Source organism: Cavia porcellus, unplaced genomic scaffold, assembly GCF_034190915.1.
Source record: "Cavia porcellus strain 051 isolate PalLab524CR breed Dunkin Hartley unplaced genomic scaffold, mCavPor4.1 scaffold_1, whole genome shotgun sequence".
NCBI classification, from domain to species: Eukaryota; Metazoa; Chordata; class Mammalia; order Rodentia; family Caviidae; genus Cavia; species Cavia porcellus.
The window spans coordinates 199,758,512-199,781,843 of NW_026947484.1; the positions used below are offsets into that span (position 1 = coordinate 199,758,512).

At 39.1% G+C, this 23,332-nt stretch overlaps 1 protein-coding gene and 1 non-coding gene across 16 annotated transcripts in view; both read left to right on the forward strand.

The window, feature by feature from the left end:
* Positions 1 to 590: 590 nt before the first annotated feature.
* The window catches only part of Gapvd1 (GTPase activating protein and VPS9 domains 1), an 84,314-nt gene continuing 61,572 nt past the window's right edge, over positions 591 to 23,332 (forward strand). For 14 of the 15 annotated variants that reach the window (XM_063227358.1, XM_063227374.1, XM_063227401.1 and 11 more), the window contains exon 1: positions 591 to 731. The gene's annotated coding sequence lies outside the window, so the exon portion shown is untranslated. The remainder of the gene's footprint in view (positions 732 to 23,332) is intronic. The other variant, XM_063227363.1, reaches the window with a different exon arrangement.
* LOC134472104 (small nucleolar RNA U6-53/MBII-28) lies at positions 16,160 to 16,268 on the forward strand. Its single transcript, XR_010041946.1, has one exon. It is a non-coding gene; the product is annotated as a small nucleolar RNA U6-53/MBII-28 (small nucleolar RNA).

Genomic DNA, 23,332 nt, shown 5'->3' on the forward strand with positions numbered 1-23,332 from the left:
CAAAACAATGAAACACTTTTTTTTTTGGCCAGAGTCTCTGTAATCCATGGTGGCCTCTACCTCGTGGTGATGCACCTGCTTGAGTCTCCGGACTGCTGGTATTACAGGCGTGCGCCACCTCATCTGGCCCGGTTTTTAACGACCCTTTTTACAGAAAGGAGAGGAGGGATGAGAGAGAAGAGAAGGGGGGCGGGGGGAGGAAAGGAGGGGAGAGGGGAGGGAGGGGGGAGAGAGAGAGAAAGAGAAGAGAGAGAGAGAGAGAGAGAGAGAGAGAGAGAGAGAGAGAGAGAGAGAGAGTGTGAATATTATTCGGAGAATATCCTGGGCTACCAGGCGTCTACATTTTCACTTCCTACGTACTTGGCGGGGCGGATTTTCCCCTCCAGCAATGCTGTGCCCGTAGGCGAGGGCTTGTACCGTTCGCGACCTGCCCTCGCCGAGGCGGCGCCGGCCCTTCAGCGCATCGCCAACCCCGTGAACTCCGCCAGTTCCCGCCAAGCGTCGCCAGCCAGAGCGGAAGCCACGCCGCTGCCTCCCGCAGAACCACCGCTCCCAGGGGCCCCCGCGGCGCTGCGCATGCGCGCTGTCGTGGCGGCCGCGCCGCCGCAAAACGCAGGGAAGCCGACCAGCCAGCGGCGACGACGGTGGCAGTTAGCGGCGAGGGCTACCGCTCTGAGAGCGACTGGCTCTCGGACGAGGATCTTGGTGCCTTCTTCCGCATGCGCCCGTCGGTGAGTGAGCCTGCCGGGCCGGCATTGAGGCTTGTACCTGGAAGCCTGGACTCTCCGACCTAGGGCCGTAGCCTGTGCTTGACGGCCGGGCGCCGGTGCCGCTGACCCCGAGTCGGCCCTTCCTCGCTCCGTGTTGCGCGCAGCGGCAGGGACACGCGGCCGGGCCCGGAGAGAAGAAGCAACATCAGGGCTGGGGCGTCAGGCAGGGGCGGGTGAGGAGGGACGCGTAGGGGATGGGGCGGGACGGAACCGCGGTTCGCGGGCTGCTCCGTGGGACCGACGGGCCGGGGCGGGTCTCGGACAGTGGGGAACTGAATTCAGCGGCGAGCAGCTGACTGGGCATCTTCCCCTGCCGGGTGAGGATGTCGGCTGCGTGAGCTGGGCGCGCGGGCCTTGGGCAGCCTGTCCCCTGTCCACGCACACACTTGACAGAGCTGGAGCAGGTCGGGAAACGAGAGGTTGTCGGTTGTTTCCAGCTCTCTCTTCCTTCGACTTCACCTTATATTGATTGGCAGAATGCTAGTGCACGCTGGCTGGCTAAGCAAACCTCAGAAATACGATTCTATGCATAAATCTGCATAAGAACGAGGAGACAGGGTGATATATTCAGATAAAGGCTATGTCAAGGAGAAATTGGTGCTTTTAAAAATTTGTGACACGCCAGGTGTGGCGATGCAAGCCTGTCATCCCAATATTCGGGAGACTGAGGGCAGAAGGATCACCCTGACTTGTAGGCCAACCTGGGCAACATATCGAAACAAAAAACAAAACAAAAAAAAAAAAAGAAAGACACCAAAAATTTGTGACAAATCAATTTGAGCAAGGTGTGGAACTGGAGAAAGTTTTAAAACTGGGTTCACCAGTGGATCGAATGTGAGTACAATTCAAGGGGCTGTTTAACTAAAATGGGGATAAATTACGAATTGAGATTTATTATTTCCTTTATTATGAAAGTAGGGCGTAAACCACAGTAGTGTTAGCAATATCTGTGATTGTCACTAGTAAAAATTAGGTATTTCTTTATCAAATTTATGGTGATGGAGATATCTCAGAATATTATTTGTTTATGATTTCTTTGGATTTATGATATTGCTAAAGATACTGTCAGATGTTTTAAATATGATAAAGCAGCAGTCAATATTACTATATCAGTTTGTTTTGTTCATATTACATTATAATATATTGTCTTTATCGTCACAGCTATTAGGTTTTTTTTTATTTTTTATTTTTCCTTTTCGTTTTGAAATAAGATTTTGCTGTGTAGTCCATGCTAGCCTTGAATTTAGGATTGTCCTGCCTTAGCTTCCCTGGTGCTGGGATAAGAAGTATGCACCATCACAGCTGGCTGTATTATATTTTTTAAATTCTTTTTAAAAAATTGGTTATACAGATAATGGGTTTCATTTTGGCAGATTAGTGCATGTACATAATATACTTTTTTTTTTTTTTTTTTTGGTCTTCTTGAGACAGGGTCTCTGTGCAGTTCGGGCTAGCCTTGAGCTCACTTTGTAGCCCAGGCTCATCTCGAACTCGCAAGAATCCTCCTGCCTCAGCCTCTGAGTGCAGGGATTACAGGCCTGAGATACCACGCCCAGCTTATACTTTGATAATTTTCACCCCTCCCTGTTACCTCATCCTCAAGCCTCTCCCCTAGTGTCACATTTTTTGTGGGGGATAGGGAGTTCAGGTATAATATAATTTGCTCATATCAACCCCCCTATTAGCTGCCCTTACACTCACTCCTCCTCTTTCATATTCCCTGCCTCTTTTTTTTTTTTTTTTCCTCTTTATGGGTACCATGGATCGAACTCACGACTGCCTGCTTGCAAGACAGGCGCTTATGCCACTGAGCTAAATCCCTAGCCCTCCTGCCTCTATTTTTTTTTTAATCACTTTTTAAAAGTTTTACTAGTACATGTTTACATTACATGCATTTGATAGTCATCTTGAGAAGTTGGTACATGTACATATATCATGTTTTTAAAAGCAATCCTAGACAGGGCATCGGCTTCTCCAGACTGCCAAAAAGTCGATGGTGCAAAATGATTAATAACTGCTGAAATGGAAGTAAGGTTTTGTGTTTTTTCTTTTGCATCTGTGAGTGCCTGGGAGGATATTTGCATTGTTAGGTAAGACAGAAGACAAGGCAAACAAGATGACAGGTAAATGAAAAAATTTAATAGCTGGGTGTGGTGGTACACACTTATAATCTCAGCACTGTGAGAGTCTGAGACAGAAGGATGGAAAGTTCTAGCTTGGCCTGGGCAACTTAATGACTTTGACTTAGTGAGATTCTGTCTAAAATAAGGGCTGAGATGCAGATAGATCAATAATAAGAAGGCCCTTGTTGAGTACCCAGTCCCAGGAGGAAATTTTTATTTTTATTTTTTTATCAGCACCAGGGATTGAACTCCTGACTGTGTACTTCCAAGGCAGGTGCTTATGCCACTGAGCTAAATCCCTAGCCCAAGGAAACTTTTTTTTTTTGTCTTTTTCCTTTTTATCGGTACTGGGGATCTAACTCACGACTGCCTGCGTCCAAGGCAGGCGCTTATGCCGCTGAGCTAAACCTCCAGCCCCCCAAGGAAACTTTTTAAACACAGCCTTCTTTACATTGACCAATATTACTGCATCTTTTCTTTTTCTTTCTTTCTTTCTTTTTTTTTTTTTTTTTTTTAGATAGTGTCTCATTGTGTAGTTTATGCTGGCCTTGAACTTATTATCTAGCCCAAGTTGGCTTCAGACTCAAAGATCCTCCTGCCTCAGCTTCAGTGCTAGGATTACAGATGTGCGCTACTACACTTGGCTGCCTGTTAGATTTTTGTCTAAAGGCAGTACCTTAGTGCAAGTTATGGAAGCCCTGCAAGCTTTTGTGCAAGCCTGTGAAAAGAAATTTTAGGGTTTGCTGATTTAGAATTTGTTGACTTACATGAAGGTCGTGGGGCTTTTAAGAGGAGGATATCCTAATTTTTTATCTTTAAGAGAAAAATAACTGAATCTTGATTTAAATATATATTCCTGATGCTGACATCCTTCTTTTCATATATAATGGGAAGTAAGCATGCAGATTATAGAGTTGGAGAGTTAACATGTCATTTTCTTGAAATTCTATTTCAGATTCTTAGAGTTCTTCATTTTAGCTTTAATACTTTCACAAATCACTCAACCTCCCCCCGTCAATATGTGTGCTTTGAAAGTTGCACTTATGGGGCTGGGGATTTAGCTCAGCGGCATAAGCGCCTGCCTTGCAAGCAGGCAGTCGTGAGTTCGATCCCCGGTACCGATAAAAACGAAAAAGACCAAAAAAAAAAGTTGTCCTTATTTATGAAGAAACTTCAACCTTTTATGAGATTTTTTTCCTCCTAAAATTACAGGAGTAGCAATAATAGAACAACCACTGCAGCATACATTTTCTGGGGGGAAAAAGGTGAGGGAAGCATGATAAGATGAAGAAAACTATTACATGAAACTTGATTTGAATTGAAAAGACTTAGGTTGAATTGATTGTACTGTTACAAGTCACTACCAGAGAGAGGTCTTTCCTGTCACCTTCTGTGGCTTCACACTGCTGCCTTTTATCATTTCTTGTTCCTGTGTCTTTTATTTTCTTCATGGCATATACTTATCTGGTGTTATGTATTTGTCTATTTATTATTATTATTATTATTATTATTTGTCTTTTTCCTTTTTATCGGTACCAGGGATTGAACTCACGACTGCCTGCTTGCAAGGCAGGCGTTTATGCCGCTGAGGTAAATCCCCAGCCCTTATTTATTATTTTTGTCTTTGTCTTTCCTATGTGTGTCAGTTCTGTGAGAATAGGGACTTTGTCTTTAATGTACCAGAATAAGATTTGGCACTTAATAGGTGATCAATAAATGTTTGCTGAATAAGTGGTTAGTTTATAGGATGTAAGTTTTGTGTTTTTAGGAACAAAGCACTTCTGTTTCTTAAATCTTTCAAATAGTACTATGTCTGCTTAATTGAATTGGGTCTTTTTCATCTTGTTTTTTTTTTTTTTTTTTTTTTTTTTTTTTGGTACCAGGGATCGTACAACCTAGTGCTTGCCAGGCAGGTGCTTATGCCCCTAAGCTAAATCCCTGGCCCTCATCTTGCTTTTTTTTTTTTTTTTTTTTGGGGGGTACTGGAGATCAAACTCACAACCTTGTGCTTGCCAGGCAGGCACTTAGGACACTGAGCTAAATCCCCAGCATCTTGCATTTTTTTAAATGATTAGAAATTATTTCCCAAACACCATGTAGTACTTTTGTGAGCATTTTATTTCATTTGGAGAACTCTCAGTACATGCTACTGTGTAGGTTTTGGTTAATCTTTATGGTGATATAAGACAAAGAGATCATTGAAACCTCTAAAAGTTGCACCATCACTCCTCTAGGTGAAGTTCCTGCTTTGCTGAAATGATTCTATGATTCTAGGGTTTTTTGTTTTTTTTCTTTAAGACAGGGTCTAATGGTGTACACAGTTCAGGCTGCTCTTGAACTCATTGTGTAGCCCAGGCTGACTTTGAACTCACAGTGACCTTCCTCACACAGCCTCCTGAATGCTAGAATTAGAGGTGTGCAGCACTGCATTGGGCTGGTGAGGTTTTTTGTTTGTTTGTTTATTTGTTGTTGTTTTTTGGTACAGTTACTGAACTCATGACCTTGCGCTTGCCAGGCAGGCACTTATACCACTGAACTAAATCCCAAGCCCTGTTGTTTTTTTGGGACATGGTTCCCTATATGGTTAATGCTGACCCTGAACTCACTGTGTAACCCAGACTGTGGCCTCAAAGTTGTGATTCTCCTGCCTCACCTTACAAGTGCTGAGATTACAAGTGTGTACCACCGTGCTTGGCTTTGGTTATTTTATTTATTTAATTTTTTTTTTTTTTTGAGGTAAAGTCTCACTATGTAATTCAAGTTGGCCTTGAACTTAACTATGTAGACAGGTTGGCTGCCCTGGAACTCATGGCAATCCTGTTTCAGCTTCTTGAGTGCTGGGATTACAGATATGTGCCACCATACCTGCATTTTGGTTTTTGTTTGTTTTTGAGACAGGGTTTTGTTATATAATCCAGGCTGGTCTCTAATTCACAGCAGTCCTCTGCCTCAGCTTCCCTAGTGCTGGGGTTACAGGCCACCATACCCAATTCAGCATTTTCTTTTTTAATTATGCTCTTGTTCTGTATGTTGAGGGCCAATAGATTTTCCTGTCATAAAGAAGAGGGCTGGAAATACAGTTCAGTGGTAGACTACTTAGTTATAACATGCTCAAGGTCTTGAATTCAAGCCCCAGGGCTGTTTAAAAATATCCTCCCAAAGAAAAGTCATGTAGAAAAGATACTACTGCAAATACTGTCTTTTTTTGTATAGGTAGTCATTCAGGACCCGCACTTGGCAGGCAGGCACTTACGCTGCTGAGCTACATCCCTGGGGTGCCATAGTTTATTTTATTTTTTGTCTTTTTGAGACAGGGTCTCACTAGGCAGTTCAGGCTGACCTTGAGCTCACTTTGCATCCCAGGCTGGTCTCAAACTCACAACAAACCTCCTGCCTTAACTTCCTGAGTGTTGGGTTCACAGGTGTGCGCCACCGCACTCAATTTTTGTTTATTTTTGTTTGTTTTGTTTTTTGAGACAGGTCTCTCCATGTAGTTTGGGCTGACCTTGAACTCTTGAGTAGCTCTCCTGTTACAGGTGTGTGTCTCCTCACCCAGCTGTTGTTATTTTTTTATCGGTACGGGGGATTGAACTCAAGGCCTTGCGCTTGCAAGGCAGGGGCTTATGCCGCTGAGCTAAATCCCCAGCCCCACCAGCTGTTATTTTTGAATTATAATCAGTGATGGGTTAATAGTTAAGGAAATATACATTGAGATAAATGATGAAACGTTTGTCCCATGACAGTTTGATGTCTGACAATAATTGAAGATGTGGTAAGAATGGTAGTTTTAGAAACTGCTGGTGGAGTATGTGTTGGTGTAGCTACCATTGCAAACAGTATTTGCAGAACTTCCTAAAACTGAACTTCCTTGTGTCACCCTTGTGATTGCAAAAGGTCTGGAAGGGAATCCGAATGTGATGATGATGATGACGATGATGATGATGATGATGATTTTTTTGGTACTGGGGAGCAAACTTATGACCTTATACTTGCCAGGCAGGTGCTGTGCCACTGAGCTATATCCCTGGCCCAATATGATTTGTTTTTTTTTAAAGACTAACCGCAACTATGACAATGTTAAGAGTTATTTTTGGAAATAGAATATAAGTGCGAAATTATTCTTTGCAATTATCTCCTGTTGGTTTTCTTTTCTTTTTCTTTTTTTGTCTTTTCGAGCGAGGGTCTCACTATATAGTTCAATCTGGCCTTGAACTCACTTCGGAATATTCCAGCTGATCTCAGACTCATCTTCTTGCCTCAGCCTCTTGAGTGCTGGGATTATTGGTGTGTGCCACCATGCATGGCTTGTGTTTTTACACCCACATTTTCTTTCCTTGAGTTAATTTTTCTTAGGCAAGAAGGATTTCAGTTATGTTATTTTCATATTTGAACTGCCTAAAGTTGTGTTAGTATAGAATTTAGAACTTCAACTCCTTAAGTAATCAAGATGTTTTAATTTTTAAGTGCTAGAACCAATTTTTGTATCAAGTACACATTTTGGGAGTTAGACACTGAGCTGTTAAATTTCTGGTAACTGAAATTAAAATACTGTTTCTTTATACCTTTTCATATTTTCTAATTTTTCTGGATGCATTCCAGTATTTTGCTCTTAAACTGAAACTTACCTTTGAACTCTGCAATTGAATAGTTAGAAGTGGTGAATATCTATTTTGATACTTCAGTTTGTGTTTAATATGTAAAAAGGAATTATTGAATGAATGAAAAAGAGAAAAATGGACTTCAGAAAAGCCTCTGCAATGTCCTTTTTTTTTTGTGGACCAGATACCTGATGAGTACTTAGATCTCAAAGAAAGCATACCAATTTTTACAGTGTGTGTGCAATTTATAGTGCTGTCAATCAAACCCCAGATCTCACTCATAGTAGGCAAGCCTAGGCATTTGCTCTATCATTCAGCTACACAGCTAGCTCTTGTGTATGTGTTTTTAAATAGCTTTTTGGGTAAGCTTTGTTTTTAATGTAAGGCTTTATGCGTACTCTTGTAACTATAAAAACAGGCCCAAGTTCATTATCTAAGATGTCACCTAGAAAGGTGCTTGCTTGGTCTTGTTCTCAGAGAGTATGCCAGCACACCCACATGAATTATAAAGTAGAAAGCATGTTGCCAAACATGTTCAGGGTTTTTTTTTTTTTTTTTGGTGGTACTTAAGATTGAACCTAGGGTCTTCCACAGATTAGACAAGTGCTGTATCACTGAGCTACATTCCCAGCCTTTTAAAAAAAATTCGGCTTAGGGTGTTGCCAGGTGGCTCAGACTGGCCTTGAATTTGGAGTCCTCTTGCCTCAGCCTCCCTGGTAACTGGGATTAGAAGTATGATGCGCCATGCAAGGTTTAGTTCCTTTTTTTTTTCTGTTGAACTTGGTTCCCCCTAGAATTTTTTTCAGATGAGGTCTTGTACTGTAATTCAGGCTGGCCTGAAACTCAGGGCAGTCTTCATGCCTCAAGCCTCCCGAGTGCTGGAATTTCAGGTCTATGCCCCTATGCCTGTCCCTTTTTCCTTCTTTTTTGGTGTAGGGTCTCACTAAGTAGTTAAATTGTTGAAGTGGCTCTAATTTCCAGTCTTCTTGCCTCAGTTTCCCAGACTGCTGGGCTACCATGCCTGGCTTATACTTTTTAAAATTTTTAGGATTTTGACTAAACTAATCTGTTTTCAACCCACTCTGAACTGTCTTTTCACTTTCTAATGCTTCTGATCTGTCTTTTGATTTTACTTCCATAGTTTATAATCATATTACCTATAAAGATATGTGAGATCTAAAAGGCAAAATTGCTAATTTTTTTTTTTTTTTTGTCTTTTTTTTGAAACGGGGTCTCGCTATATAGTTCAGGCTGGCCTTGTGCTCACTTTGTAGCCCAGGCTGGTTTCGAACTTGCAGTGATCCACCTCAGCATCCCCAGTGCTGGGATTACAGGTGGGAGCCACCATGCCTTGCTCGAAAATTGCAAAATTTTGAAAATACAAATTTTTATACTAGAAAAAATAGGGGAATTTATTTAGCAGAAATTATTTTATCTTTGCTGCTTTCTTAGGATCCAAGGAATCTAACCTTGACTCCTCTAAGGCACTCTTTTTTTTCCTTTTTGTGGTATGGGATTTGAATTCATGATTGTGCACTTGCCAAGCAGCTGCTTGTATCAATGAGCTAAATTCCCAGCCTTAAGGCACTCTCTTTTTTTTTTTTTTTTTTTTGAAATAGGGTCTCACTGTAGCCCAGGCTGGTCTTGAATTTGCAACAATCTTCCGGCCTCAGCTTCCTGTGTGCTGGGATTACAAGCATGTGCCACCACGTCATGCTAGGCACTCTTTTTTTTTTATTTTATCTTTTTAGGTTCTTTTGAGACAGAGTCTCACTCTATAATTAATTCAGGCCAGCCTTGAACTCACTCTAGCCCAGGATAACCTCAAACAGCAATCCTCCTGCTTCAACCACTCAAGTGGCATGCAGCACCATCCGGGCTCATGTGCATTTAAGTAACTATGTAAGGTTATGATGGGCCAACTTGGGTTCTGACAAATAGTTATTAACTCTTTCTATAAAGTTTCAAGAATTGCATAATATTATAATAAGTAAATACTATAATAATAACTAAGGTTTCAATTATAAATATTATATTTCTAAATGTTATAATAGCTGAGATTTATTGAGTTCTTTTATTATTTAGACTATTTGAAATTATGAACTCCATGAGTATATTAGAGGCACTTTTAATTAATGGCTGATCTAGCTGGGAGTGATAGTGCATGCTTGTAACCCCAGCACCTTGGAGGTTGAGGCAGGAAGATCTCTGCAAGTTGGAAGCCAGACTGCCACATAGCGAATTTAAGGACAATCAGGACTACATAGCAAGACCCTGTTTCAAAAACAAACAAAAGGTTGATATGTTTTAAAATTGTGGGGTGTGTGTGTGTGTGTGTGTGTGTTTGTGTTTGAAATAGGGTCTCACCATGCAATTCAGGCAGGCCTTGAGCTCACTTTGCAGCCCAGGCCAGTCACAAATTTGTAGTGATCCTCCTCCCTCAGTCTCCCAAGTGCTGGGATTAAAGGTGTGTGTTACCATGCCCAGCTTGATTTAAAAAAATTTTTTGTTGTTGTTGGTACCAGGGATCGAACTCATGACCACCTGCTTGCAAGGCAGGTGCTTATGCCACTGAGCTAAATCCCCAGCCCCCAATTTTTAAAATTTTAACAAATTAGATATTTGTTTTTGTAGTGAAAGTTTCTTTTAGGTAGAATGTACTCAATGATAGTAATACTGTTTGAAGTTTAAGAATGAGTATTTGTGATTTTATGAAATACCATTCTGGTAAATGTGATGACATGTACATGACAGCCTAACACTTTTGGTCGCTCTCTTTTTTTTTTGGTCTTTTTTTTTCGTTTTTTATCGGTACCAGGGATCTAACTCATGACTGCCTGGTTGCTAGGCAGGTGTTTATGCCGCTGAGCTAAATCCCCAGCCCCTAGCCTAACACTTTTGAGTGTCTTTAATTTTGAGGATGGACTCTTGGGTTTTGAAACAGACTTTCCTAGTATTATAGCTCAGCAAAAATGCAGCAGTTCAAGTTCTCTTTCTGCTCTTCCATTTGGTAGTTTGTACACCCAATGTATTTATGGAAGAAGCTGAATTTATCCTGGGGACCAGTGCTTCCTCAAAGCATGTGGGTGGTAAAATCTCAGAAATTTTCAGATAGTTCTAAAGATTTTCTTTTTTTTTTTTTAAAGATTTTATTTTGATTTAAACATTTTTTATAGTGGGGGGGGAATCAAACCAAGGGTCTTATGTATGCAAGACAAGTACTCTGCCACTGAGCTATCTCTTCCCTGAAGATTTTAGATTTTTCTTAGTTTTTGTTTCATTTTGATATGAAAATTTACATATATCTTACTGAGTTGTTACTGTTAATTGTTGAATTGAGTTTTTTTTTTTTTTTTTTTTTTTGTATTTTTGAATTGGGGTTTCACTATACATTTCAGGCTGGCCTTGAACTCACTTTGTAGCCCAGGCTGGTCTTCAACTCTTGATAATCCTCCTCCCTCAGCCTTCCAACTGCTGGGATTATAGGCATTTGCCACCATGCCTGGCTTTGAATTCAGAAAATTGTGGAAGTTCCTTTACCCATTTCTAGATTATATAGATGTTTTTGTACCATTTATTTCCTTTGGGAAGTAAAGGGATATAAATTTTACTGCCATTATTGTTTACTTACTGGTTTTTACTTTGTTACTGTAATTAAGCAGTGTGTTCTTCCATGTGTGTATGTATATATTTTGAGACAGGATCTCGCAGTGTAGCCCAGACTGGCCTCAGACTTGTGGCTATCTTTCTGCCTGAGCCTCCCAAGTGTTCCCATGTTTATTTATTTTATTTTTTATTTTAAAGAGTATAAAACCAAACAAAACAGAATAAAGCCAATCAGAACAAAACATTGAAAGTGATATAGGACTTCAAAACGAGATAATAGGAAATAAACAATGGCTACCATAGTGCCTCTTATCTTGAAAATTGCTGCCCATACTATCACACATAATGAAATCAATCAAAACAGAACACTTAATAAAATAAAGTAAAATAGAAGAAAGCAAAACAGTGAGAACAATATTGTATTTCAAAAACAAGACAGAAGGAAGTCCCCTGTTTGCTATAAGGCATATTGTTATCCGTTTAATTGATGCTCAGGCTATTTGCCTTAGGCCTGCAAAGTCAATCAGACAATAAAAGCATTAAGTTGTTTTTGTATTCAGTTGCTATCAACTCAGCCTGTTCTCCTAACTGGCTGGTTGAATATAGCGGGTGGGATGGATGGGTGGTGGTGGTGTTGGAGATTTGGGGTGTTCTTGTCTCCCTGGTGGGCTCATAGGAAGGGCAAATTGGCTTCTTGTTACTCCTCCAAGGCCCAGCATGGCTTCTGCTGATTCACTGTAAGGGTGAATTGGCTTGCTTCGCCTCCTTTGGCTTGCGCGGCTCACAGAGAGTGAATTGGCTTCTTGTTACTCCCTGTTCTCATGTTTAGTATGTAACTATTCATACAATGTGTCTGGTCTTATGTGTTTCAGTAATTACATGAGCAGATCTTCAACAGGGAAGATCTTCATGCTAAATTTTTATTTTTTTTTATTTTTATTTATTTATTTATTTTTTTATTTAAGGAGAAAAGAAAAAAAAGTGAAAGGGTACAAGTTATACAGATTTACAGAAGAGAAAAATGAACAGTAGGAAATCACTAGTTAATGGATTACATATTGCCATCTTAAAAATAATTGTTCAAGTCACAAAATTAAAGCTTGTAGAGTGGACATTCCAACAATGATACTGCAAACAGTTCTGTTCAGTGATCCAATAAAACTCTGTGATATCATTTTCTATCTTATACACTTAAATATACATGCAGTTATATAGTTTAGAGCACTTTCTTTTCCTCTCTTTTGTACAATGACTATTACACATTTTGGGTTTCATTGCTCCCACGGTTCTTATTGCTTTTTTGGAAGAGAGTAAAACCAAATGAGACATAACAGGACAGAATCGGTCAAGTCAAAAGGGTGGACATAATAGATAATATAAAAACATAATACAAGGTGATCATCAATGGTTACCATAATGCCTCCCGCTATCTCTAATAGAATTGCCTATATCATTAGTTATAATACAATTGAACAAAATAGTAAAGAACAAAACCGACAAAACCAAAACATTGGAGACATTGTAGGTCTTCAAAAGTAGATAAAAGTCAACGAGAATGGGCGTTATAATGAATCTCATTATCTTCTCAGCTGATGCCTAAACTTTCGAACCTGATACTATCCATCAAAACAGAATAGGGGAACATCAGTCAAAAACAAGATGGTGAGAGTAATACAGGGCTTCAAATCGAGATAATAGAAAGTCAAAGTGGGTTACTATATTATATCCTGCTATTTTTTCCTTTTAATTAAACGGATAAAAATAAAAAAGTAAATAATGGAGTGGAGATTGAGAAAAAAGAGGGCATAACAGCAAAACAGCGCAGATCAAAACATAACCATTTAAGCAGAATAGTGTTTCACCACCAGATAATTCCGACCTAAAAGTAGTTACCATATTGACTCTTTCCTTGAAGTCCTTGAGTACAACTTCATATACTGTAGCATTAAGTATATCAAAACAATGTAAAACCATTTAAGAGAATGACAGCATTACAGAGTATTTAGAATCGACTAACAGAAAATGAACAATGGTTTCTGTATAATCTCCTTGTCTTTAAAAGGTTTTTGCTTATACTATCGTACATAATAAGATCCAATAAGATACAACCTGTTTAGACCATTGGAGACAGAAGAACAAAAGCTAGATGAGACTTCAAAACAAGATGATACTAAATCAGTATTACCTATTAAGATGTCATTTTCTCTAAAATAGCTGTTCCTATCATCCAATCTTCTCTGTCTCATTTCTGTTGAGCTCTTTTTCTGTCAGTAGCTGTCAGTTTGTCTTCTTCATTTTGTTCTCTGCTCCATTCGTTGTGGCCTCCCTGCCACCATTTCTGGGTTCTTTGTATTTTTCTTTTTTTAGAATATCCTACAATACTTTCTGTAGGGTTGAATTGGTGGTTGCAAATTCCCCCAGTTCCTCTTTATCCTGAAAGCACCTTGTTTTTCCATCAATTTCCAGGGACAGTTGTGCAGGATATCTCAATCTTGGCTGGAGATTATTATCTTTCAAAGCTTGAATTATTTCCCCCCATGCTCTTTGTGATTTGATGGTTTGTGCAGAGAAATCTGCTGTAATTCTGATGGGTGTTCCCTTGTAAGTGGTCTGTTTCTTGTCTCTTACAGCTTTTAATATTCTGTTCTTGTATTGAATTTCTGGAATTTTTATTATTATATGCCTGGGTGTTTCTCTGTTAGGGTTGTAGGTAACTGGGGTCCTGTATGCCTCGTACATCTGAGTATCTTTACCTTTTGCTAAATTAGGAAAATTCTCCTGGATTATTTCTGTGAGTAGCTTTTGTAGTTCACTTGTTTGTGTCCCTACTTCTTCTTTTATGTTCTTAATCCTTAAGTTATGGCTCCTCTTATCATCTTCTTGTCTTTGTATTATTGCTGTTTGTTTCTTTGTTATTTTTAAGAAGTTTTTCATTTCATTCTCCCATATTACAAGTCTGCCCTCCAGCTCAGATAGTCTGTCCTTAGTTTCTTTCAAGCTGTTATGCCAGTCTTGGATAGACTTCTTAATTTCTTGATAGTCCCTTTGAACCTGCTTCACGTACTCTATGCTTTCTCTGTTTTCTCCATCAAACAATTCTCCCCTTTTTTTCTGTTCTTCCATTCCACCATCTGTTTTTTCCTGGGTGGTGCTTAGCATTTCTCTAACTATTCTGCATACTTCTAGCTTCAGGTCGTTGATAACTTCATTCCTGAATTGGTCTATGAGGCTCTCTATATGGCGTTTAATGTCTATTGGTGCGGTGTCCGCTATTGCCTGTTTCTCAGAATTGGGGGCCGAGGAGCCTTTCTTGTTGCTTCCCTTCCCCATTTTCTCCGTTCCTTATAAAATGCAAGCTTACATAGGAGGCCCAACTTCCCTGCCTGTCAGCCACAGCCTGATCAAATTGTGCTGGCTAGGTGTTCCCTCCCACCGCTGCGCACCAGGGTGTTACGGACTAGGCAGCCTACGCGGGAGTCACCCCTCCGGGCCACCATCAGGCTCTGGGATCTGAGTTGGGCCAGCCTACCAAATCCGCCCGCAGTGTCACACAGGCCAGGCACTTTTCACCAATCCCGTCCGAGAGGGGAATGTGTGGCTGGAGTCGCCCCCGCGCCCTGCTCTTACAGGACTGCCCGAGCCCAGAAAGTCCTCCGCTGGAGTTAAACTGTGGTGGAGTGTCAGTTTCTCTCACTCACCTCGCCACCAGTCAGTGTACGCCTCCTTGTCCGTCCTGTTTTCGACTCCGTTCGCAGACTCCCGTTCCCAGAGCTTCTGCGCGTCTCTCCTTGCCGAGCCGCTGTGGAGGTAGTCAGCCGCCGAGCGGGGAGAAATCCAAACTGCGGTTTCCAATGGCGCGGGGTCCAGCCTCCACACCGAGACTTTTCTGTTCCTATTTTAGCGCCAGGACTGCATTCCAAGTTGGTTTCTCTCAGCCCAGTTCGTTCCTGAGTCAGCAGAGCATTTCTGTACCGGCTCATGTGTCCTTAGTCCGCATCATTCCTGATTTCTGAGCCGAGCCTTTCAGAGAGCCTCCGGTAGTTGCTGTTAACTATCCGCCATGTTCTCTCTAAATTTTTATTTTTTAATTACTAAAGTAATGTTTTCAGTTTTAAAATAACAGCAATTCAAATAAGGAAAGATTTCACTTTCATGCACATTGTGTATTGTTTGAATATTTAAACGATAGTTAACATATGTTTGCTCAATGCTTTACATATATGAACTCATTGAATTTACACAGCCTGTGAATGTATCTGTTGATACATTGGTTTCTAGTATAGCCATGCGCAGATAAACTCGTGTGTGAGAAGTATGGCAGTTAGCCAGAGTTCGACCACCTAGTGGTAGAGCTTGAGATTGGAGGCAAAGGAAGCACACTCTAGGGTTTGTGTTTGTACACCAGCCTGCTCTGGGATCCTGCTGTTTATTGCTCTGTTGTTTGTTTTGTCACTTAATGATATGTGACATTTTTCTTCTCGTTAACAACTGTAGTGTCTAATGGGATATACCATAATTTAAACCTTCAAACTTAATCATTTTAAAATATTGTCAGTCCCTTAGTAATGTTTTCAAATATTAAAAAAGTCAAACTTTTTGAATTATAATAGTGAGGAAACATTTTTGCTAAGTAATGTGTATTAGCTGTTTCAGTATTTTGATATTATACCATTTGAGTTATATAGTAAAATCTGTGCTTAGCCCACAAATTATTGTGTGTGAATTTCATTATTTTTTTCTTTCACTTGGGAAAATAAGTGTATTTGGAGTAAAATCAACATCTGTTTTGTTTACTTTTGGTGTGGCCTGGAATTCTAATGTTATTATAATAAGTCATCATAATATTAATTTGAATTCTGAATAATAACTAGTATTATTTTGTTAATATCTATCTACCTGTTTTTTTTTTTTTTGGACAGGATTTCACTATGTCGTTTAGGTTGATCTTGAGTTTACTATGGTAGCCCAGGCTGGCCTGGAACTCACTGAGATCCTCCTGCTTTAGCCTCCTGAGTGCTGGGATTACAGGCCTAGCTCATTGGTGGTATCTTTAAGGTAATATTCCTGATGATGAGTTGCCATGCTAATCCTGAGTCACCAGGTAGGGCAGAATTGCCCTGGTTGGGTGCCAGTGAATTTAACAAAACTTCTCACATGGAGACCTGAGGGACAACAACAACATAAATAAATTAAATAAATAGGCACACCTGTATTCCCAGCACATAGGAAGCTGAGGCAGGAGGATGGCTGATAATTCATGACCAGGTTGGGTTACATACCAGCCTGAACTACATAAAGAGATCCTGTCTTTTTTTTTTTGTCTTTTTTCCTTTTTACCGGTACCAGAGATTGAACTCACGACTGCCTGCTCGCAAGGCAGGCACTTATGCCGCTGAGCTAAATCCCCAGCCCCCAGAATGGTGACTTTTAAGAGCAGACCTTCCTCAGTTCACAGTACCTCATGCATAGTTGATACTTAATGATAAACCATTGTTAAATGATGAATGAAAGAAGTATGTTAATAAGTGTTATTGTACCTGTCTGTGCTTTGTTAGAAAAAGATAACAAATTCAATTTTTAGATCATGTAATTTAGCAAAACATAATATGTGTAAGAAACTTTTCCAGGGACTCTTAAGGGGAAACAAATTGAGCATGTTGTGTTTTTTGTTGTTGTGTTTTTGTTTGTTTTATTTTTATTAATTTTTTGTGTGTGTGTGACACTGGGGATTGAACCCAGGACTTTCACACTGAGCTCAAACCATTCATTCATTCATTTTGAGACAGGACCTTGTTGAGTCACTAAGTTGTTCAGGCTGGGCCTAAATTTGACATTCTCCTACTTCAGCCTCCTGAATGCTGGGATAACCGGCTTTTGACTGAACTTTTAACAGGCACACTTAAATTTTTTTTTTTCCAGTACTTCGGATTGACTTAGGGACTTCAACACATTTTAGGCCAGTGCTATACCACTGATGTCTACTCCCAGAACTAAAAATATGTTTTAAAAAGCTTTATGTTACTAACATAGTGGAAAACCTTTGCAGACAACATAAATATAATAAAAACTAAACAATGGAATTAAATCCTAGCTAGCTATTGCTTGGAGCAGTGCTGAGTTTGAGGTGTATTATCTTTTTAAAAAACAGATTAATAAGTATTACAGAAATGTTGAAAAGAAATTGGCACCTTGAGTTTTCTCCAAAATGTAAATTAAAAGAATGAAAGAGACTTGAAATGGAGTAGCTTTGCCACTTAGTGATTTAGGGTTACTTAGATAAAGGAGGAGGGGTTTACTCTGCTGGCAGGAGTTTCCCCAGAGCTTTACCGAAGGAAGTTTCCTCCACTTTTCTTTCAGGGCTAGGTCTGAAGGATGAGTGATTTCACTGACATGGGCCTCTAGGCACATCCGCTTGTTGATGTTGCAGATAGTATGGCAGCAACACTTGATTTTGTGGAAGTGAAGAAATAAGACGGAAGAGTTGGGAGACAGAAAAGAAGGATTTCATGGTTGAAGGATTGATCCCTTGTAGCAGCATTATCCTGTAGGCAGCGGAGATGAGCATGACAAGATTTGAGCTTTAGAAAGAAAGATTGCTTTAGTAGCAAAGGCAGATGACTTGCAAAGTGTGTAAGTCACTCTGACAGTATTGGTTACTGGGCTCACCTGCCCACAGAAAATGCCAGTTAGTTGCAGAGAAGAGAGGTGAGGACAAAGATGTTTAGAGCTGTTGAAGAGCCTGGATCTGTGTAGAAAATCACTGAGTTAATTATGGGCAGGGATTACATTATCTAATGCTTTGTCTTTTAGTTGGAAAAAGCTGAACTGCAGATCGATTCTGTAATACTAGCAATTGTGTAGCTAGTTTTGAGCTTGTTGCATTATTTTTTATAGCATAAGCTTCTTAGAACCTTTGTAAGTACATTTAAGTAGTAAATATACTTCATGTGGGACCTACTTTGTGTGTCTGTGGGTTTGTGTAACACTTCGATTAATCTCTAGGAACTTTTTTGAATTTTCTTTCTTTAAAAAAAATCTTTAAATTTGAAAAAAATTTTAAAGAGAAAACAATTTCAAAACAGGATAATAGTGTAACAATACATTGCATATTGTTATCTTCCGTGTAGTTACTTTGAACTTTCATCTTTCATTTCTTTTTTAGAATTTGAGGGAATTTAGATTATTTATTTAGACTTTTTTTTTGAGACAGCATTTCGCTACATAGTTTAAACTGCCCTTGAACTTAATTTATAACCCAGGCTGGCCTCTAACTCCCAGTGATCCTCCTGTCTCAGCCTCCCAAGTGTCTGCCTGCCTATTTTTTCTTGACATCCAACAAAACCTAACTTGGAACAATTAGAAGCTTTCCAAGAAAGCTGGAAGTTGTCTGCAGACTGACTTAAATATTAATAGTTGAAAGAGTGGAGTGGGCCAGGGATTTAGCTCAGTGGCACAGTGCCTGCTTGGCAAGTGGAAGGTCCTGAGTTTGATTCCTGGTACCAAAAAAAAAAAGAGTAGATCAATTATAAGTTGTAAACTTGACAATATAGAAAGCATACGTTTTAGGGAGAATGCTGTAGCACTGCCATGACGAGCCTTTTAGAGCTTTCATTATACAAACAGCTCATTGTGGCATGTGTGCTCTCCAGTCCCTACCACTGGTTTAGCAATTAAAAACTGAGTTATGAGACCAGATACACCTGGATTTAGCCTCATTTTGTCAGTTAATAGTTTGACCTTGGGGAAATTTTTTTTTCCATTTCCTCAGGTGGATTAGGACTACTGTAGTTATTTTGGAGCTGGGTATAGTGCAGTAGTAGAGCACTGCTTACTCAGCCTGTACAAAACCCTGGTTTCTATCCCCAGCATCAAACTGATCGAACCAAACCAAACCAAAAAACTTACCTTTCAGGAATGTTACGTGGGTTAAATGAGAATGCCCATGAAAAGTACCTAGTTGGTCCTTAATACAAGCCTGAAATGTGTGGTGATATTACTGTTTTTATTTCCTAAGCACTCATATACTTTACTACCACCAAGTAGTTAAAACTTTCCTTCAACTTCAACTACCACTAGTTCCAATGGCTTTTAAAAGCTTGAAGTTAATATAAAAATCAGTTTTTTAGAGCTGGAGTGTTAGAGTGTTAGAGTTCTTGCCTAGCATGTGTGAGGCCTTAGGTTCTATCTTACATACTGTAAACAAACAAAACCCATCCTGATTTTTCTTACATAGCTCTGATAAAGAAATATATTTCCCTTGCTTCAGAAATTAACTACAAAATGTAATAGAGCTATGGAAATTTTATATCATGAAATTTTTATATTTAACTTCTGATGATGGTAAACTGAATTTTTTTTTTTTTTTTTTTTGTACCAAGGATCAAATTCATGACCTTGTGCTTGCCAAGCAGGCTTTTACGCCTCTGAGCTAATTCCCTGGCCAAAAAAAATTTTTTTTAGTACAGTAGTTTAAACACTATACTGACGAGGTGTAGTGATACACACTTGTAATTCCAGCACTCAGGAGGCTGAGTTAGGAGGATCATTGTGCATTTGAGACCAGCATGGGATACAAAGTGAGCTCAAGGCCAGCCTGAACTGCATAGTGGGGGGGGGGACCCAAACCAATAAATAAATAAACACTATAATGTATGACCAGTGGTTAAACAGATACATCCTGTATCTGTTTCCTTTTCTGAATCATTTAGAGAGTGTGATAAAGTATGGTATTTAGATTCTCTTCTCAACGTTGCATAATTTTTTTCAACTTAAAAAAGTTGCTAAATTGGATACTTGAATGTAAAAATATATTGTATATATTTCCTTTTTTCTTTTATTTATTTTTTTGAGACAGGATCATTCAGTGCAGACTGATCTTTAAGTTGCTTAGGCAGTCTAGGTTGGCCTTCATCAAAATCATGACTCATGACTTACCTGTGATGAGTCATGTTATGTTAGTAATAATGCTCATAAGATAGTTGACCTTTAATTTCATTTTTTAGTTAGTCTTTTACAGGGTAGGTTTCATAACATTAGCAAGTAGTTTGTCTTACCTCTTTAGTCATGACTTTGATATTTTCCACTTTCATGGAAAGATTCATTTTGGTAATTTTGTTACGAAACAGACATGTGGAGTCTAATTGTCCTAGTGAAATGATAAAATGATAAAAATTATCCTTTTTTATAGTTTAATGTATTTTAATAGTAAACAGAGGAACAGCACGGAAAGATACAACATTAAAAACATGTAGCATAAAAGAGGCTCAGAAAAATATAGTGACTAGATGGAATCTACTATGTGAGTAAAATGTTACAAGTACCTTAGTTGCTGTCCATAAGAAATTTACTTCTTTTAAAGAAAATCCAAATGCTGGCATTATTCAGAAAAATTTAATAGATTTATTTGTAATTGTTATCAAGTTGAACTGCTGAAACTTGTTCACTGAAACATTTTGACTTGCATTAATGTTTTACATTCCTACATGAATATTAAAAATTCATACACAAATAAAAATAGAAAAACTACCTGATTTCGGTTCCTTATTTTCCATTCACAGTCATGTAATTAGGTACCTTTTGACCCCATGGGAAAAAATATCTAACATTCAAAACTACAAATAACAAGAGAAAGAATTTTTTGAGAATGAAATGTTTTCCACTGTAGTGGACTCCTAAGCATGTTCTCCATGTATGGTGTGGTGGGTGGATATCTTTTGGCATAGCAGTTCCACATTTGGCAGGGATAGCTCCCAGGTTGATACCTTCAATGGTTCCACCAGATAGGCCTCAGACTTGCCTCCTGCAAAGCACTGATAGCTGCGCTCTGGCAGCACAGATCAGTTTTGAAGTGATGAGTAATTTCTTGCCCCAGAAGCAGGAATGGAGGTTTGTGAATAGTTCAATGGACTTGTGATAAAGTCTAATTTCTCTACGTGTACCAGCATCCCAGACTTGTAACAGTGAGGTTTCTTTATCCCTCCAGTAGAGGACACAATCTTTCCGAGTGGCTTTTGTAGCCAGTTGTTTCTTGGGTACTTTTACCTCTGGTGGCATTGTGGCCAGTCTGCTTTGTATGAGCCATGTGTAAGTACAGAGACCTTGTTATCTGCTTCTGCTTTGGCTGGAACTTGGGTTAGAAAGCAACAACTTTCTTTTCTTTTTTCTTTTTTCTCTCTTTTTCTTTCTTTCTTTCTTTCTTTTTTTTTTTTGTATCGGGGATTGAACTCAGAACCTTGCACTTACTAGGCAAGCTTAGGCCACTGAGCTAAATCTCCAGTCCTTTCTTTATGTTTTCTTGATGGTCTCACTGTATAGTTTAGGTGGGCCTCAGATGTGTGGCAATCTTGCCTCAGCCTCTCAAGTGCTGGAATTACAGGTGTGTACCACCACACTGACCTTTTTGATTTTTTTGTATACCTGGGATCAAACTTGGAATTTCATGTATCCTAGAGCTCCAAGCCCTTTTTATTTTGAGACAGTCTTGTTATAATAAGTGACTCAGGCTGACCTCAAATTTGGTGATCCTTTTGTCTCAGCCTTCCAAATATCTGGGTTATAGTCATCAGCCACAATATTTTGCAAAATTACCTTTTAAATGATGAGAATGATGACCTCTACATTGTGCATTTATTTATACTTTCAGTCTTTCACAATTTATTCTGAGAGAGAGAAAAGTATTATCATAACTTTGGTATAATGGCTAATCACAGTTCTTCTTGACAGTAGATATCAGATGGTCTTAAACTCTTCAATCTTCCTTTTTATGTGTTTATTTTTCATTTTTTATTTTTTTGTCTGAGACAGGGTCTCACTATGCAGTTCAGGCTGGCCTTGAGCTCACTTTGTAGCCCAGGCTGGTCTCAACTCACAAGGATCTTCCGACCTCAGCCTCCTGAGTGCTGGGATTACAGACATGCGCCACCATGCCCAGCTAATCTTCTACTTATTTAATTTTGTTATTAATTGTTGTGATAATGAAGAATGAACCAAGGCCTCACATCCACAGATCTTTTGACTCCAATTTTAGTATCCTTTCTGTTATGCTGACTAAAGTGTTAACTATATTAAGAAAGTTAGAAGTGATTTTTTCTCCCTCTCTCGTTCCCTGCCCTCCCCCTTCCCATACCCTTTCTGCACTCTTTTAGTGGTATGTATGGAAGATGGAACCAGGTCCATAGACATGATGGGCAAGCGCTATATATTGACCTTCTTAACATTATTCCTGACTTTGTTAGCTTAATAAAGAGAAGATTTATATGTTTATTTGAATCCTAATTGTTACTTAGTTTAGAAGTTTAGATAAAGATCATTAAATTGGAATCCTTTTAATTAAAAATTCTCAAGAGTAAAAATGTGAAATGTAATTATTCCATAAAAAGTTTTTTTTTTTTTTTTTTTAAAGACAGTCTCACATGTAGTTCAGACCAGCCTTGAACTCACTATGTGGCTCAGGTTGGTTTTGAACTCCTGGTGATCATCTTGCCTCAGCTTCCCAAATTCTGGGATTCTAGGCTTAGGCCACCATGCCTGGCATCCCATAAAATTTTTGAAATAATTTTTTTTCCTACCTTCAGGAATTTCTGTTGAGTCACAGTAGTTCATTTAGGTATAGTTCTTAAACTTTTATAATATATTTATCCTGATTGAAACACAAATATTTTATTTTATTTTATATACTGGAGATTAAACTCATGAACGCATGCCCTGGTGCTTGCTGGAACTCACGTATTTTATAATTCATAGATTTCATCTTATCAGGCTGTTTATCCTTCCCATTCTCTGCTTTAAGTAAGTAGGTATCTTTACTTCCTAGGGCTTAGCAAACTTTTCTGTAGAGGGTATGATACGAAATAGTTCAGGGTTATGGGCCATATGGACTGTGGAGGACTCTGGCAACTACAGTATTCAACCCTGTTGTTGTGGCAAGAAAACAGCTGCAAGTTTGGTCCCTAGTATCAATAAATAAGTAAATAAATAAAGTCTTAGGGTACTTTTCCTCCTATGCCTAACTTAGTTCACTTAACATAATGATCTCCAGTTCCATTCATGTTGTTGTAAGTGACAGGATTTGCTTCTTTTTTATGGCTGAATCTGGGCTATATATAAATACATCTATGAGATGTACATGTATGAATATATATACATATACTCATTTTTTCATCTTTGCTAATGGACACTTAGGTTATTCCATATTTTACTGTCGTGAGTAATGCAGCATGAAAGTGCAGAAATATCT